Source organism: Scyliorhinus torazame, chromosome 2, assembly GCF_047496885.1.
Source record: "Scyliorhinus torazame isolate Kashiwa2021f chromosome 2, sScyTor2.1, whole genome shotgun sequence".
Classification (NCBI taxonomy): Eukaryota; Metazoa; Chordata; class Chondrichthyes; order Carcharhiniformes; family Scyliorhinidae; genus Scyliorhinus; species Scyliorhinus torazame.
In genome coordinates this window covers 152,412,916-152,426,911 of record NC_092708.1, presented here as the reverse complement: position 1 = coordinate 152,426,911, position 13,996 = coordinate 152,412,916, and positions in this window count along the sequence as shown.

The window sequence follows — 13,996 nt, the reverse complement described above, 5'->3', positions numbered from 1 at the left end:
CCGTACTTCTCCAGGAACACCATGACCAATTACGCCCCGTGGCATACGCCTCAAGCGTGTTAGATCCTGTCGAGCAAGGATTTTCTGCCTGCGAAAGGCACCCGCTCACAGTTTTTTGGGCATTACAGTACTTTGCCTACATTACAGGACTCAACCCCATCACCATTCTCACTGAACACACCCCAACACAGCTATTATTAGACGGTCGACTTAGTCAGCCAAATCCGCGCAGCCCGTTGGACCCTTCTTTTACAGGGACGGGACATTACAGTCAAAAGAACCAAGACCCATACTTTCCTAGCCGATAACTTGCAATATGCAGGTACCCCACATGAGTGTGAGATCATCGCCACAAAACACAACACAGGCCCATTTATACCTAAGTCAGCTCCCAGGAAAACAGGTAATACACCCCAGAGACCCCAGCCCACAGACACGTGCGCACCCCTGAAAATTTATGTGGATGGCTACTCCACAGTTTTGAATGGAAAGAGAATTACCGGTTGCGGCATTTACGTAGAGGACGCGCAGGGATGCGCCCTTGAAGCGATTTCACTAAAGTTGCCAGGACATCTAGGCTCACAGGCAGCAGAACTGGCAGCCATAGCTTACATTGTAGACCACCCTGACTCGTTTCCGACCCCAGCAGACATCTATTCGGACAGTTTGTATGTCTGTAATAGCTGAACGGAATTCCTACCCCTGTGGGAAACTAGAGGATTAATTTCCGCAGACGGAAAGCCCCTACCCTCAGCCCCATTACTCCGACATATCCTAGAGACAGCCAAAAATAGGAAATATGGCATAATTAAGGTTCGCAGTCATCACAGTTCTTCCCCCCCTGGTGACGTTAAAGCAGACGCCCTAGCAAAGGCAGGTTCCAGGCATGGTTAGTTTTGGAAACCCCCTCCCCCCTCTCCTCCCCGAGAGCACCCCAGTACACGCAGTTCAGGTCTCACAGACCAACATTCAGGATCTAGCAAAGGCACAGAAGGAAGATGAAAAACTCAGGGAAGTTTTAAAAGGAACCTTTCCAGTCCCGTATGACAAGTTTAAAAACGCAATCACCACACTACAGTGTGATTTTAAAAGAAGGCATTTATGTAGTTCCCAGCCAGGACAGGAACCATATTATTTGTCAGTTCCATGACAATCATGGACACCAAGGCATTGAACCCACCCTAACCCACCTCAGACCTCTCTGCTGGTGGCCTGATTTAAAAGCCGATGTTACTCACTACATTGAAAATTGCTTGATCTAATTGTGACCCAGGAAGTGTAGAAGATTGTAGTTTAGTCGGGCAGTATGGTCGGCACGGGCTTGGAGGGCCGAAGGGCCTGTTCCTGTGCTGTACATTTCTTTGTTCTTTGTTCTTTGTAAGCCCAGAACAATCCGGACAGATATGCAAGAAAGGCTCAGCTTAGTCACACCCGCCCCGTTAAAGGCCCCTGGACGAATTTGCAGATAGACTACAGAGGACCCCTACCCCCCTGCAGAAATGGTTATAAGTATGTTTGGTGGTCATCAACACCTTCACAAAATGGGTGGCAGCTTTTCCATCGAGAACGAATACGGCCAAGACAACAGCTAAAATACTAACACAGCACATGTTTACATGGGGCCTCCCATGCAGTATAGAGTCCGATCAAGGCTCCCATTTTACAGGATGTATAAGGAAAAACGTCCTCACAATTTTCGGAATCAGGCAAAAATTTCACATAGCATACCGCCCCCCAGTCAAGCGGCATTGTAGAGAGGATGAACAACAGAACAACAGCACCTGGAATTCAGTTCTCCCATTTGCTTTAATGTTCCTAAGAAACACGGTATCCACGTCCACAGGATACACCCCCCACACTCTCATGACCGGACGCCCCATGAAAGGGACAGAGTATTTATTAGGACTGGATTTGGCCAGCCCTGCAATCACTGCCCTCATGCATGAAAATGCTGTACAGCAGTTACTTGAGAATATAAAGGCAGCCCAACTCGCAGCAGCTGTGAGACTTGGGGCCAGGAGGAAACAAAGCAAGGCTTGTTTCGACGAAAAGGTACGCGCCCCCGAGTTTGTAGTAGGTCAGCAAGTAATGCTTTCCCTATACAACCCAGTTCATTCCTTTCCCCAAAATTTTCCGGACCATACTCCATTTTGGACAAAGTAAGCCCCTCGGTATACAAAATCACATATCCCAATGGCAAGTCTGCGTGGTTTCACAGAAACCAGGTTAAGGCTTATGGCTCGCAGAACAACCATTCACACCACATCCTGCTCGCAGCAGCAGATGAGCACGCCCCGCCCACAGATGACGTATTCCTACCCTCCCGCAGCCAGTCCAGCCTGTCCTCAGACACATCTTCAACTCCACCCCCAGAGGCACGACTCCGCGTCTCCCTTCCTTCAACCAGCAGCGACAGCGACAGTGATAGCGACAACAATGATGACAGCCACAGCATACCACATTATAATTATACCCCTGCACCAGGCCCCACTCCCAGCGAATCCGAGCATGATTCCAGCGATCCCTTCGAAATCACATACATCAAAGCCCCTGACCCAGACCCACTGCCCGACGATTACGGATTAAAACCTAGTAGCTCCAACCTCGACACACCGCGACAATTCGTTCAGGCTCATCCGGAATGATGAGATGGACACCAATTCACCCCAAGCAGCTTTAGCCAAACTACTCCAGTCAAGAGTATGGCAGCCAGGAGAAGATGATGACATAGAGCCTGACTCCCACCAAACAAATCCCTTTGTGACCCTGTTCGCTACTGAACAATGAGGTGTCCAGATGATGGAAAAAAAGGAACCGATGGAGAGATGCGGTGTCCTTTCTGATGGAACCTGCACCATGTTTGTTGTATGTTTGTTTGTTTAATGTACATGTTTGTTGTTTGTAAATTTGAAAGTTTTCATCGCCCCATGCCACCACCCTTTTGACGTCCAATGATTGTTAATGGAATAAGTTTGTCCACAGACAACCGTTCTGGGGAACTAGTTTGTCGACAGACAACCGTTCAGAGGAACTAGTTTGTCGACAGACATCACTCATAGCTACTCTCCTGATTCGATCACGAGAGGCAGCCCCCCACGACCACATTCTTACCCGTTCTGGCCGGTCGCTCAGGCTGTGGAGAAACGGCACTGGTCCCCGCCATGCCTGAGCACCCCCCGCTGTCAGCTACGCTCGGGTAGAGCACAAACGGCACTGATCACCGTCCTACCCGGTGATTCCACCCATTTCTTACCCGCCGCGGCCCATACGCACCCCATTTTGGCACTTTCAGTTCGAAATTCTTTTGTTTGTTTATGGCGACCCTTAGGTTGCTTCCATATGCTATTTACATCCTCAAACACTAGGATGGTAGACCGCACAGGCTGCGAGACAGCTCGCACTATGTCAGTATTTTTCTCGGATGTCTTGTCCCAAATATTTGGTTAAAAAAAAAAATGAGGGAGTCACATATGGTGACCAATTATAACGGGTAATTAGCAACAAAGGACAGACAGACAGGCATACGAGATCTTAAGCAAGATAATAACAGATATTATGCTTGTGTCCATAGAACTCCGGAACCTCAGGGACCCCAGAGGAAGAAAAAGAAGAAGACAGAAAGACGGAAAGATGAAGAAAACCTTCATGTTTGCCTGGATCTTAGCGGGATCCCTTCAGCTCCGCGCGGACGCTACCCCCCTGACCCCTACCACACAGGCCGTGAATGATTCCCACCCCTACCATACACTGCACCCCGAGATAGTTAACCTGGAGATAGTTACCGACACCCCGACCTGGTGTGACAAGTTCATAACCTGGTATTCACTATCGTACATAGTAGAATCACTCTGAGTACTGGTGATACTCTGCAGTGTTGTGCAGACACTTAGACTCAGAAAATGGCGAAGGAGAGCCTCCCGCTCTCGCACCCCGGTATACACGTTTAGATTCCCTATTTTCAGACTTCACCAAACCCCCGAATCCCTTGACATGAATTAAAGTGCATCCGCTTCTCTTTATGCGTGTTTTGTTCAATAAAGAAATGTAAACCTCTGTGCCTGACTGCCAAGCCAGAGAAACTTGTGTTGCTGCTATTTGTACATTTAAAATGTTGTAGAATTATTGTTGATTGTTTGAGTGAGGATAGTTTATTAAGGATATTTAGAGGTTCCAGTTTTTTTATTTTGTAATGCATGCCTGAATATCATAGCGCCCCATAGAGTTTTATCCTGATGTATGTAAGTAAAATGATTTTAGGTAAAAAATTGCGTTTCATAGGATAGGGCAGTGTAGAGCCCGTGAAGTGCTTATGGGTGCCCCGCTTGGTCAGAGAACGAAGACGACGCAGTAATGTGATCCTTCACGCTTTGCGTTGAGGATCACAAGGAGGGAGTGTAGCCATCTAGGATGGCCACTTCCCAATTACAAAATGGACACTTTGCAAAGATTGCAGGGAAAATGGACAATACTGAGAAAACAAGCAGGTTCAGGGTTTGTCTGTTGATTGGAGCCGCAGCTCCCAGACAAGACCGAAACTGCAAAACCATTACCATACTCATGAGCCATCCCCAGGGACAAAAGAGTAACATTTAAGTAAACGATACCAAGGCAGACACCCCGGTGCCAGAGGAGACCTGAACAAAACAGGCCAACGGCCACCTAGGACACGCCCAGCCATCTGGGCACCCACCCCTTTATTGGTGGAAATCAATAGGAACGATTGGGAAACGGTCCAATTAATTGGGGCCAAGTTCAAGGCCCGCCCAAAAGCGCGCGAAGCCCCCTTTGGGTATAAGAAGGATCCCCCAAGAGAGAATCGCTCTCTTGTGACTCCGGCTCTCACCAAGTAGAGACCTGCCCAACAGCAACATCAGAACAAGTAAGTCCAAGGTCAACGCACGCTACCAGACAGACGCTCTTAGCTGTTATTCCATACCAGTTCAACCCCAACAGCCTCAGAACTGAACAACGGCCATTGTTCCTCTGACCGAGTGGGCGCCTGAAGCTAAGTATAGGCTTTAGCAGTTGTGAAAGTTTAGTCTGTAGAGTTTTGTGCATGACTATATTTGGCTCTGCGTGTAAATAAATGAGCATTGAGTTTGAACTTACTAACTGGTGTATCGAGTCTTTGATCAGTATTCGGTTTTGAACCTTGTGGCGGAATCGAGAGATACCTGGCGACTCTAGAGCAAAACGTAATTCGAATTAAGGAAGGCGACCATATTGACCGCCATATTCCGAGCCAAATTAAGAGAAACACAATTGGCAACAGGCCCGAACTCCATAACCCTTAATCCTTTTATTCTTCAAAAAACTACCTATCTTGATCTTAAAAACATTTAATGAAGGAGCCTTTGGGGCTGTTTAGCACGGGGCTAAATCGCTGGCTTTGAAAGCAGACTAAGGCAGACCAGCAGCACGGTTCGATTCCCATAACAGCCTCCCCGAACAGGTGCTAGAATGTGGCGACGAGGGGCTTTTCGTAGTAACTTCATTTGAAGCCTACTTGTGACAATAAGCGATTTTCATTTCATTTCATTTTCATTTCATTTCATTTCAACTGCTTCAGTGGGCAAGGAATTCCATAGATTCACAACCCTTTGGGTTAAGAAGTTCCTCCGAAGCTCAGTCCTAAATCTACTTTCCCTTATTTTGAGGCTATGCCCCCTAGTTCTGGTTTCACCCACGAGTGGAAAAAACCTGCCCGCATATATCCTATCTATTCCCTTCATAATTTTATATGTTTCTCGAAGATCCCCCCCCCCCGCATCCTTCTAAATTCCAACGAGTACAGTCCCAGTCTACTCAACCTCACCTCATAATCCAATCCCTTCAGCTCTGGGATTAACCTAGTGAATCTCCTCTGCACACCCTCCAGCGCCAGTACGTCCTTTCTCAGGTAAAAAGACCAAAACTGAATCCAATACTGCAGGTGTGGCCTCACTAACACCTTATACAATTGCAGCAAACCTCCTTAGTCTTAAACTCCATCCCTCTAGCAATGAAGGACAAAATTCCATTTGCCTTCTTAATCACCTGTTGCACCTGAAAACCAACTTTTTGTGACTCATGCACTAGCACACCCAGGTTTCTCTGCACAGCAGCATGTTTTAATATTTTATCATTTAAATAATAATCCATTTTGCTGTTATTCCTACCAAATGGATAACCTCACTATATGCTATATATCTATAGCAGTGTAGATCATTGGACAGCTGCTTTAAAAAAAAAGGGCAGCACGGTAGCACAAGTGGATAGCACTGTGGCTTCACAGCACCAGGGTCCCAGGTTCGATTCCCCGCTGGGTCACTGTCTGTGCGGAGTCTGCACGTTCTCCCCGTGTCTGCGTGGGTTTCCTCCGGCTGCTCCGGTTTCCTCCCACAGTCCAAAGACATGCAGGTTAGGTGGATTGGCCATGATAAATTGCCCTTAGTGACCAAAAAGGTTAGGAGGGGTTATTGGGTTACGGGGCTAGGGTGGAAGTGAGGGCTTATGTGGGCCGGTACCGACTAGATGGGCCGAATGGCCTCCTCCTGCCCTGTATGTTCTATATCTATATCTCACATTTGTCAACATTGTATTCCTCTGCCAGACCCTAGCCCATTCACTTAACCGAGGAAGTGTAGAAGATTGTAGTTTAGTCGGGCAGCATGGTCGGCACGGGCTTGGAGGGCCGAAGGGCCAGTTCCTGTGCTGTACATTTCTTTGTTGTTTGTTCTATCCAAATCCCTCTGCAGACTTCCGGTATCCTCTGCACTTTTTGCTTTACCACTCAGCTTAGTGTCGTCTACAAACTTGGACACATTGCCCTTGGTCCCCAACTCCAAATCATCGATGTAAATTGTGAACAATTGTGGGCCCAACACTGATCCCTGAGGGACACCACTAGCTACTGATTGCCAACCAGAGAAACACCCATTAATCCCCACTCTTTGCTTTCTATTAATTAACCAATCCTCTATCCATGCTACTACTTTACCCCTAATGCCATGCATCTTTATCTGATGCAGCAATCTTTTGTGTGGCACCTTGTCAAAAGTTTTCTGGAAATCCAGATGTACCACATCCATTGGCTCCCCGTTATCGACCGCACTTGTAATGCCTCAAAAAATTCCACTAAATTAGTTAGGCACGACCTGCCCTTTATGAACCCATGCTGCGTCTGCCCAATGGGACAATTTCCATCCAGGTGCCTCGCTATTTCTTCCTTGATGATAGATTCCAGCATCTTCCCTACTAGCGAAGTTAAGCTAACTGGCCTATAATTACCCGCTTTCTGCCTACCTACTTTAAAAAAAAAAATATATATTTATTAAAGGTTTTTAACAACACAATTTTTCTCCCTTACAAGCAATAACCCCCCCGCCCCCCCCCCCCGCCCCCCCCCCCCCCCCCCCCCCCCCCCCCCCCGTAACAAAATAACAAGAAATCGCACTGAGCAAGATATATACATGGCAAAATGGTCTATTTACATAGCTTTATACACTGGCTCTCTCCCGCACGTGCCAGTTTCCCCCACCCTTCATGTTATCTCCTGCTCATCCATCCCCCCAAGCAATTCCACATTAGCAAGATCCTTCGCCAGGCTACTAGGGACACAAAGGTCAGAATGCCGGCCTCTTTCGCCTCCTGCACTCCCGGTTCGTCCACTACTCCAAATATTGCTAGCCCCCAGCTTGGCTTGACCCGGACTTTCACCACCTGAGATATTGCTCCCGCCACTCCTCTCCAGAACCCCTCCAGTGCCGGGCATGACCAAAACATATGGACATGGTTCGCCGGGCTCCCTGAGCACCTTCCACATCGGTCCTCTACCCCAAAGAACCTGCTCAACCTCGCCCCCGTCAAGTGAGCTCTGTGAACCACCTTAAATTGTATCAGGCTGAGCCTGGCACACGAGGAGGAGGAATTAACCCGACCTAGGGCATCAGCCCACAGACCTTCCTCGATCTCCTCCCCCAGCTCCTCCTCCCATTTACCCTTCAACTCTTCTACTAGCGCTTCCCCCTCTTCTTTCATCTCCTGGTGTATTGCCGACACCTTGCCCTCCCCGACCCATACACCCGAGATCACCCTGTCTTGAATTTCTTGTGCCGGGAGCAACGGGAATTCCCTGACCGGTCGCCTCACAAAAGCCCTCACCTACATATATCTAAAGGCATTTCCCGGGGGTAACTCAAACTTCTCGTCCAGTGCCCCTAGGCTCGCAAATGTCCCGTCAATGAACAGGTCCCCCATTCTTCCAATCCCCGCCCGATGCCAGCTCTGGAACCCCCCCGTCCATCTTCCCCGGGACAAACCGGTGGTTACCCCTGATCGGGGACCACACCGAGGCTCCCACTGCACCCCTGTGCCGTCTCCACTGGCCCCAGATCCTTAACGGGCTTGTGGTATACTTTGACGGCGAGAACTGCAGTGGTGCCGTCACCAACGCCCCCAGGCTCGTTCCTTTACAGGACGCCATCTCCATCCTCTTCCATGCCGCCCCCTCTCGCTCCATAACCCACTTGCAGATCATCGCCACATTTGCTGCCCAGTAGTAACTCCCTAGGTTTGGCAGCGCCAACCCTCCTCGGTCCCTACTGCGTTCCAGGAACCCTCTCCTTACCCTCGGGGTCTTATTCGCCCACACAAACCCCATAATACTCCTACCTACTCTCTTAAAAAAAACCTTGGTTATCACGATGGGAAAGCACTGAAACACAAACAGAAACCTCGGAAGGACCACCATTTTGACCGACAGCACTCTACCCGCCAGCGAGAGCGGTAACATGTCCCATCTTTTGAAGTCCTCCTCCATTTGGTCCACCAACCTCGTCAGATTCAGTTTATGTAGGGCCCCCCAACTCCTGGCTATCTGGATCCCCAGATACCGAAAACTCCCCGCCGCCCTCCTCAGCGGTAGGTCCCCTATCCCTCTTTCTTGGTCCCCTGCCTGTAATACAAAGAGCTCACTCTTCCCTACATTGAGCTTATAGCCCGAAAACTCCCCAAACTCCCTTAGAGTCTGCATGACCTCCACCATCCCCTCCATTGGATCCGCCACGTACAGCAACAGGTCATCCGTATATAACGACACCCGATGCTCTTCTCCCCCTCGGACCACCCCCCTATATTTATTAGACTCCTTCAATGACATGGCCAAGGGTTCAATCGCCAATGCAAACAACAGGGGGGACAGGGGGCACCCCTGCCTCGTTCCTCGGTACAACCAAAAGTACTCCGACCTCCACCGGTTCGTCACTACACTTGTCACCGGGGCTCTGTAAAGGAGCTTAACCCAACTGATAAACCCTCCCCCGAACCCAAAGCTATGCAGCACCTCCCAGAGGGACTCCCACTCTACTCGGTCAAAGGCCTTTTCCGCGTCCATAGCTGCCACTATCTCAGCCTCTCCCTCCTCCGATGGCATCATCATCACGTTTAAGAGCCGCCGCACATTAGTGTTTAATTGCCTGACCTTTACAAATCCCGTCTGGTCCTCATGGATCACCCCGGGACACAGTCCTCAATCCTCGTGGCCAGCACTTTTGCCAACAACTTAGCATCCACATTGAGGAGCGAGATCAGCCTGTACAATCCACATTGCAGTGGGTCCTTGTCCTGCTTTAGGATCAAAGAAATTGTCGCTTCCGACATTGTCGGGGGCAGAGTCCCCTCCTCTCTTGCCTCATTAAAGGTCCTCACTAGTAGCGGGGCCAACAGGTCTACGTACTTTCTGTAGAACTCCACCGGGAACCCGTCCGGCCCCGGGGCCTTCCCCGCCTGCATACTCCCCAAACCCTTGCTCAGCTCCTCCAACACAATTGGTGCCCCCAAACCAACCACGTCTTGCTCCTCCACCCTCGGGAATCTCAATTGGTCTAGGAATCGTCTCATCCCCTCTTCCCCCGCTGGGGGCTGGGATCTGTACAGCTCTTCATAGAAAGCCTTGAATACCTCGTTTATTTTTGTTGCACTCCGAACCGTGGCTCCCCTTCCATCTTTGATTCCCCCTATTTCCCTCGCTACCGTCCTCTTACGGAGCTGGTGTGCCAGCATCCGACTAGCCTTTTCCCCATACTCGTAGGTCGCCCCCTGCGCCTTCCTCCACTGTGCCTCCGCCTTCCCTGTGGTCAACAGGTCAAACTCCGTCTGGAGCCGTCATCTTTCCCCAAGTAATCTTTCCTCCGGGGCCTCTGCGTATCTCCTGTCCACTCTCCTGTCCACTGACCTGTACAAATCGGACGGTCTGCATCTGGGTGGGACCGGAACCAATGTTCTCGGGGGTGTGTTTGCTAGTGCAGTTGGGGAGGGTTTAAACTAATGTGGCAGGGGGATGGGATCCGATGTAGGAAGTCAGTGGGGACAGAAACAAAAGGCAGGAAGGGAGAGTGTGTAAAGCATGACCAGAGAAAGCAGGGGCAGAGAGCAAGGAAAGTCTACATTAAACTGCATTTATTTCAATGCAAGGGGCCTGACGGGCAAAGCGGATGAACTCAGGGCATGGACGAGCACATGGGACTGGAATATTATAGCTATGACTGAAACATGGCTAAGGGAGGGGCAGGACTGGCAGCTCAATGTTCCGGGGTACAGATGCTATAGAAAGGATAGAACAGGAGGTAAGAGAGGAGGGGGAGTGGCGTTTTTGATTAGGGAGAACATCACGGCAGTACTTAGAGGGGATATATCCGAGGGTTCGCCCACTGAGTCTATATGGGTGGAACTGAAAAATAAGAAGGGAGAGATCACCTTGGTAGGACTGTACTACAGGCCCCCAAATAGTCAGCGGGAAATTGAGGAGCAAATATGTAAGGAGATTACAGATAGCTGCAAGAATAATAGGGTGGTAATAGTAGGGGACTTTAACTTTCCCAACATTGACTGGGACAGCCATAGAATTAGGGGCTTGGATGGAGGGAAATTTGTTGAGTGTATTCAGGAGGAATTTCTCATTCAGTATGTGGATGGACCGACTAGAGAGGGGGCAAAACTTGACCTCGTCTTGGGAAATAAGGAAGGGCAAGTGACAGAAGTGTTAGTGAGGGATCACTTTGGGACAAGTGACCATAACTCCATTAGTTTTAAAATAGCTATGGAGAATGATAGGTCTGGCCCAAGAGTTAAAATTCTTAATTGGGGCAAGTCCAATTTTGATGGTATCAGACAGGAACTTTCAGAGGTAGATTGGGGGAGACTGTTGGCAGGCAAAGGGACGGCTGGTAAATGGGAGGCTTTTAAAAATGTGTTAACCAGGGTGCAGGGTAAGCACATTCCCTTTAGAGTGAAGGGCAAGGCTGGTAGAAGTAGGGAACCCTGGATGACTCGGGATATTGAGACTCTGGTCAAAAGGAAGAAGGAGGCATATGACGTACATAAGCAACTGGGATCAAGTGGATCCCTTGAAGAGTATAGAGATTGTCGAAATAGAGTTGAGATGGAAATCAGGAGGGCAAAAAGGGGACATGAAATTGCTTTGGCAAATAATGCAAAGGAGAATCCAAAGAGATTCTACAGATACATAAAGGGGAAAAGAGTAACTAGGGACAGAGTAGGGCCTCTTAAGGATCAACAAGGACATCTATGTGCAGAGCCACAAGAGTTGGGTGAGATCCTGAATGAATATTTCTCATCGGTATTCACGGTGGAGAAAGGCATGGATGTTAGGAAACGAAGGGAAATAAATAGTGATGTCTTGAGAAGTGTGCATATTACAGAGGAGGAGGTGCTGGAAGTCTTAAAGTGCATCAAGGTAGATAAATCCCCGGGACCTGATGAAATGTATCCCAGGTTGTTGTGGGAGGCTAGGGAGGAAATTGCGGGTCCCCTAACAGAGATATTTGAATCATTGGCAGCCACAGGTGAGGTGCCTGAAGATTGGAGAGTGGCGAATGTTGTGCCCTTGTTTAAGAAGGGCAACAGGGAAAAGCCTGGGAACTATAGACCGGTGAGCCTAACGTCTGTAGTAGGTAAGTTGCTAGAAGGTATTCTGAGAGACAGGATCTACAAGCATTTAGAGAGGCAAGGACTGATTCGGGGCAGTCAGCATGGCTTTGTGCGTGGAAAATCATGTCTCACAAATTTGATTGAGTTTTTTGAGGGGGTGACCAAGAAGGTAGATGAGGGCAGTGCAGTAGACGTTGTCTACATGGACTTTAGCAAAGCCTTTGACAAGGTACCGCATGGTAGGTTGTTGCAGAAGGTTAAAGCTCACGGGATCCAGGGTGAGGTTGTTAATTGGATTCAAAATTGGCTGGACGACAGAAGACAGAGGGTGGTTGTAGAGGGTTGTTTTTCAAACTGGAGGCCTGTGACCAGTGGTGTGCCTCAGGGATCGGTGCTGGGTCCACTGTTATTTGTGATTTATATTAATGATTTGGATGAGAATTTAGGAGGCATGGTTAGTAAGTTTGCAGATGACACCAAGATTGGTGGCACAGTGGATAGTGAAGAAGGTTGTCTAGGATTGCAACGGGATCTTGATCAATTAGGCCAGTGGGCCGACGAATGGCAGATGGAGTTTAATTTAGATAAATGTGAGGTGATGCATTTTGGCAGATCAAATCAGGCCAGGACCTACTCAGTTAATGGTATGGCGTTGGGGAGAGTTATAGAACAAAGAGATCTAGGAGTACAGGTTCATAGCTCCTTGAAGGTGGAGCCGCAGGTGGACAGGGTGGTGAAGAAGGCATTCGGCATGCTTGGTTTCATTGGTCAGAACATTGAATACAGGAGTTGGGACGTCTTGTTGAAGTTGTACAAGACATTGGTACGGCCACACTTGGAATACTGTGTGCAGTTCTGGTCACCCTATTATAGAAAGGATATTATTAAACTAGAAAGAGTTCAGAAAAGATTTACTAGGATGTTGCCGGGACTTGATGGTTTGAGTTATAAGGAAAGGCTGGATAGACTGGGACTTTTTTCCCTGGAGCGTAGGAGGCTTAGGGGTGATCTTATAGAGGTCTATAAAATAATGAGGGGCATAGATAAGGTAGATAGTCAACATCTTTTCCCAAAGGTAGGGGAGTCTAAAACTAGAGGGCATAGGTTTAAGGTGAGAGGGGAGAGATTCAGAAGGGGCAATTTCTTCACTCAGAGGGTGGTGAGTGTCTGGAATGGGCTGCCAGAGGTAGTAGTAGAGGCGGGTACAATTGTGTCTTTTAAAAAGCATTTAGATAGTTACATGGGTAAGATGGGTATAGAGGGTTATGGGCCAAATGCAGGCAACTGGGACTAGCTTAATGGTAAAAACTGGGCGGCATGGACTGGTTGGGCCGAAGGGCCTGTTTCCATGCTGTAAACTTCTATGACTCTCAAAATCTCCCACACTAACCTCTCCCTTTCCATGCCCTCTGTCTTCTCCCTATGAACCCTGATGGAGATTAGCTCTCCCCTGACCACCGCCTTCAACGCCTCCCATACCACCCCCACTCGCACCTCCCCGTTGTCGTTGGCCTCCAAGTACCTTTCGATACACCCCCTCACCTTCCCACACACCACCTCATCTGCCAGGAGTCCCACATCCAGCCGCCACAGCGGGAGTTGGTCCCTCTCCTCTCCCAGCCCCATTTCCACCTAGTGCGGGGCGTGGTCCAAAACGGCTATGGCCGAATACTCCGTCCCCTCCACCCTCGGGATGAGCGCCCTGCCCAGAACAAAAAAATCTATCCAGGAGTAGGCTTTGTGCACATGGGAGAAGAAAGAAAATTCCCTGGCCTGCGGTCTTGCAAACCTCCATGGGTCCACTCCCCCATCTGATCCATAAACCCCCTAAGCACCTTGGCCGCCGCCGGCCTCTTTCCAGTCCTTGATCTGGAGCGGTCCAGTGCTGGGTCCAGCACTGTATTGAAGTCCCCTCCCATTATCAGGCCTCCTACCTCCAGGTCCGGAATGCGCCCCAACATGCGCTTCATGAATCCAGCATCATCCCAGTTCGGGGCGTATACATTTACCAACACCACCCACGTCCCTTGCAACCTACCGTTCACCATCACATATCTCCCTCCATTAT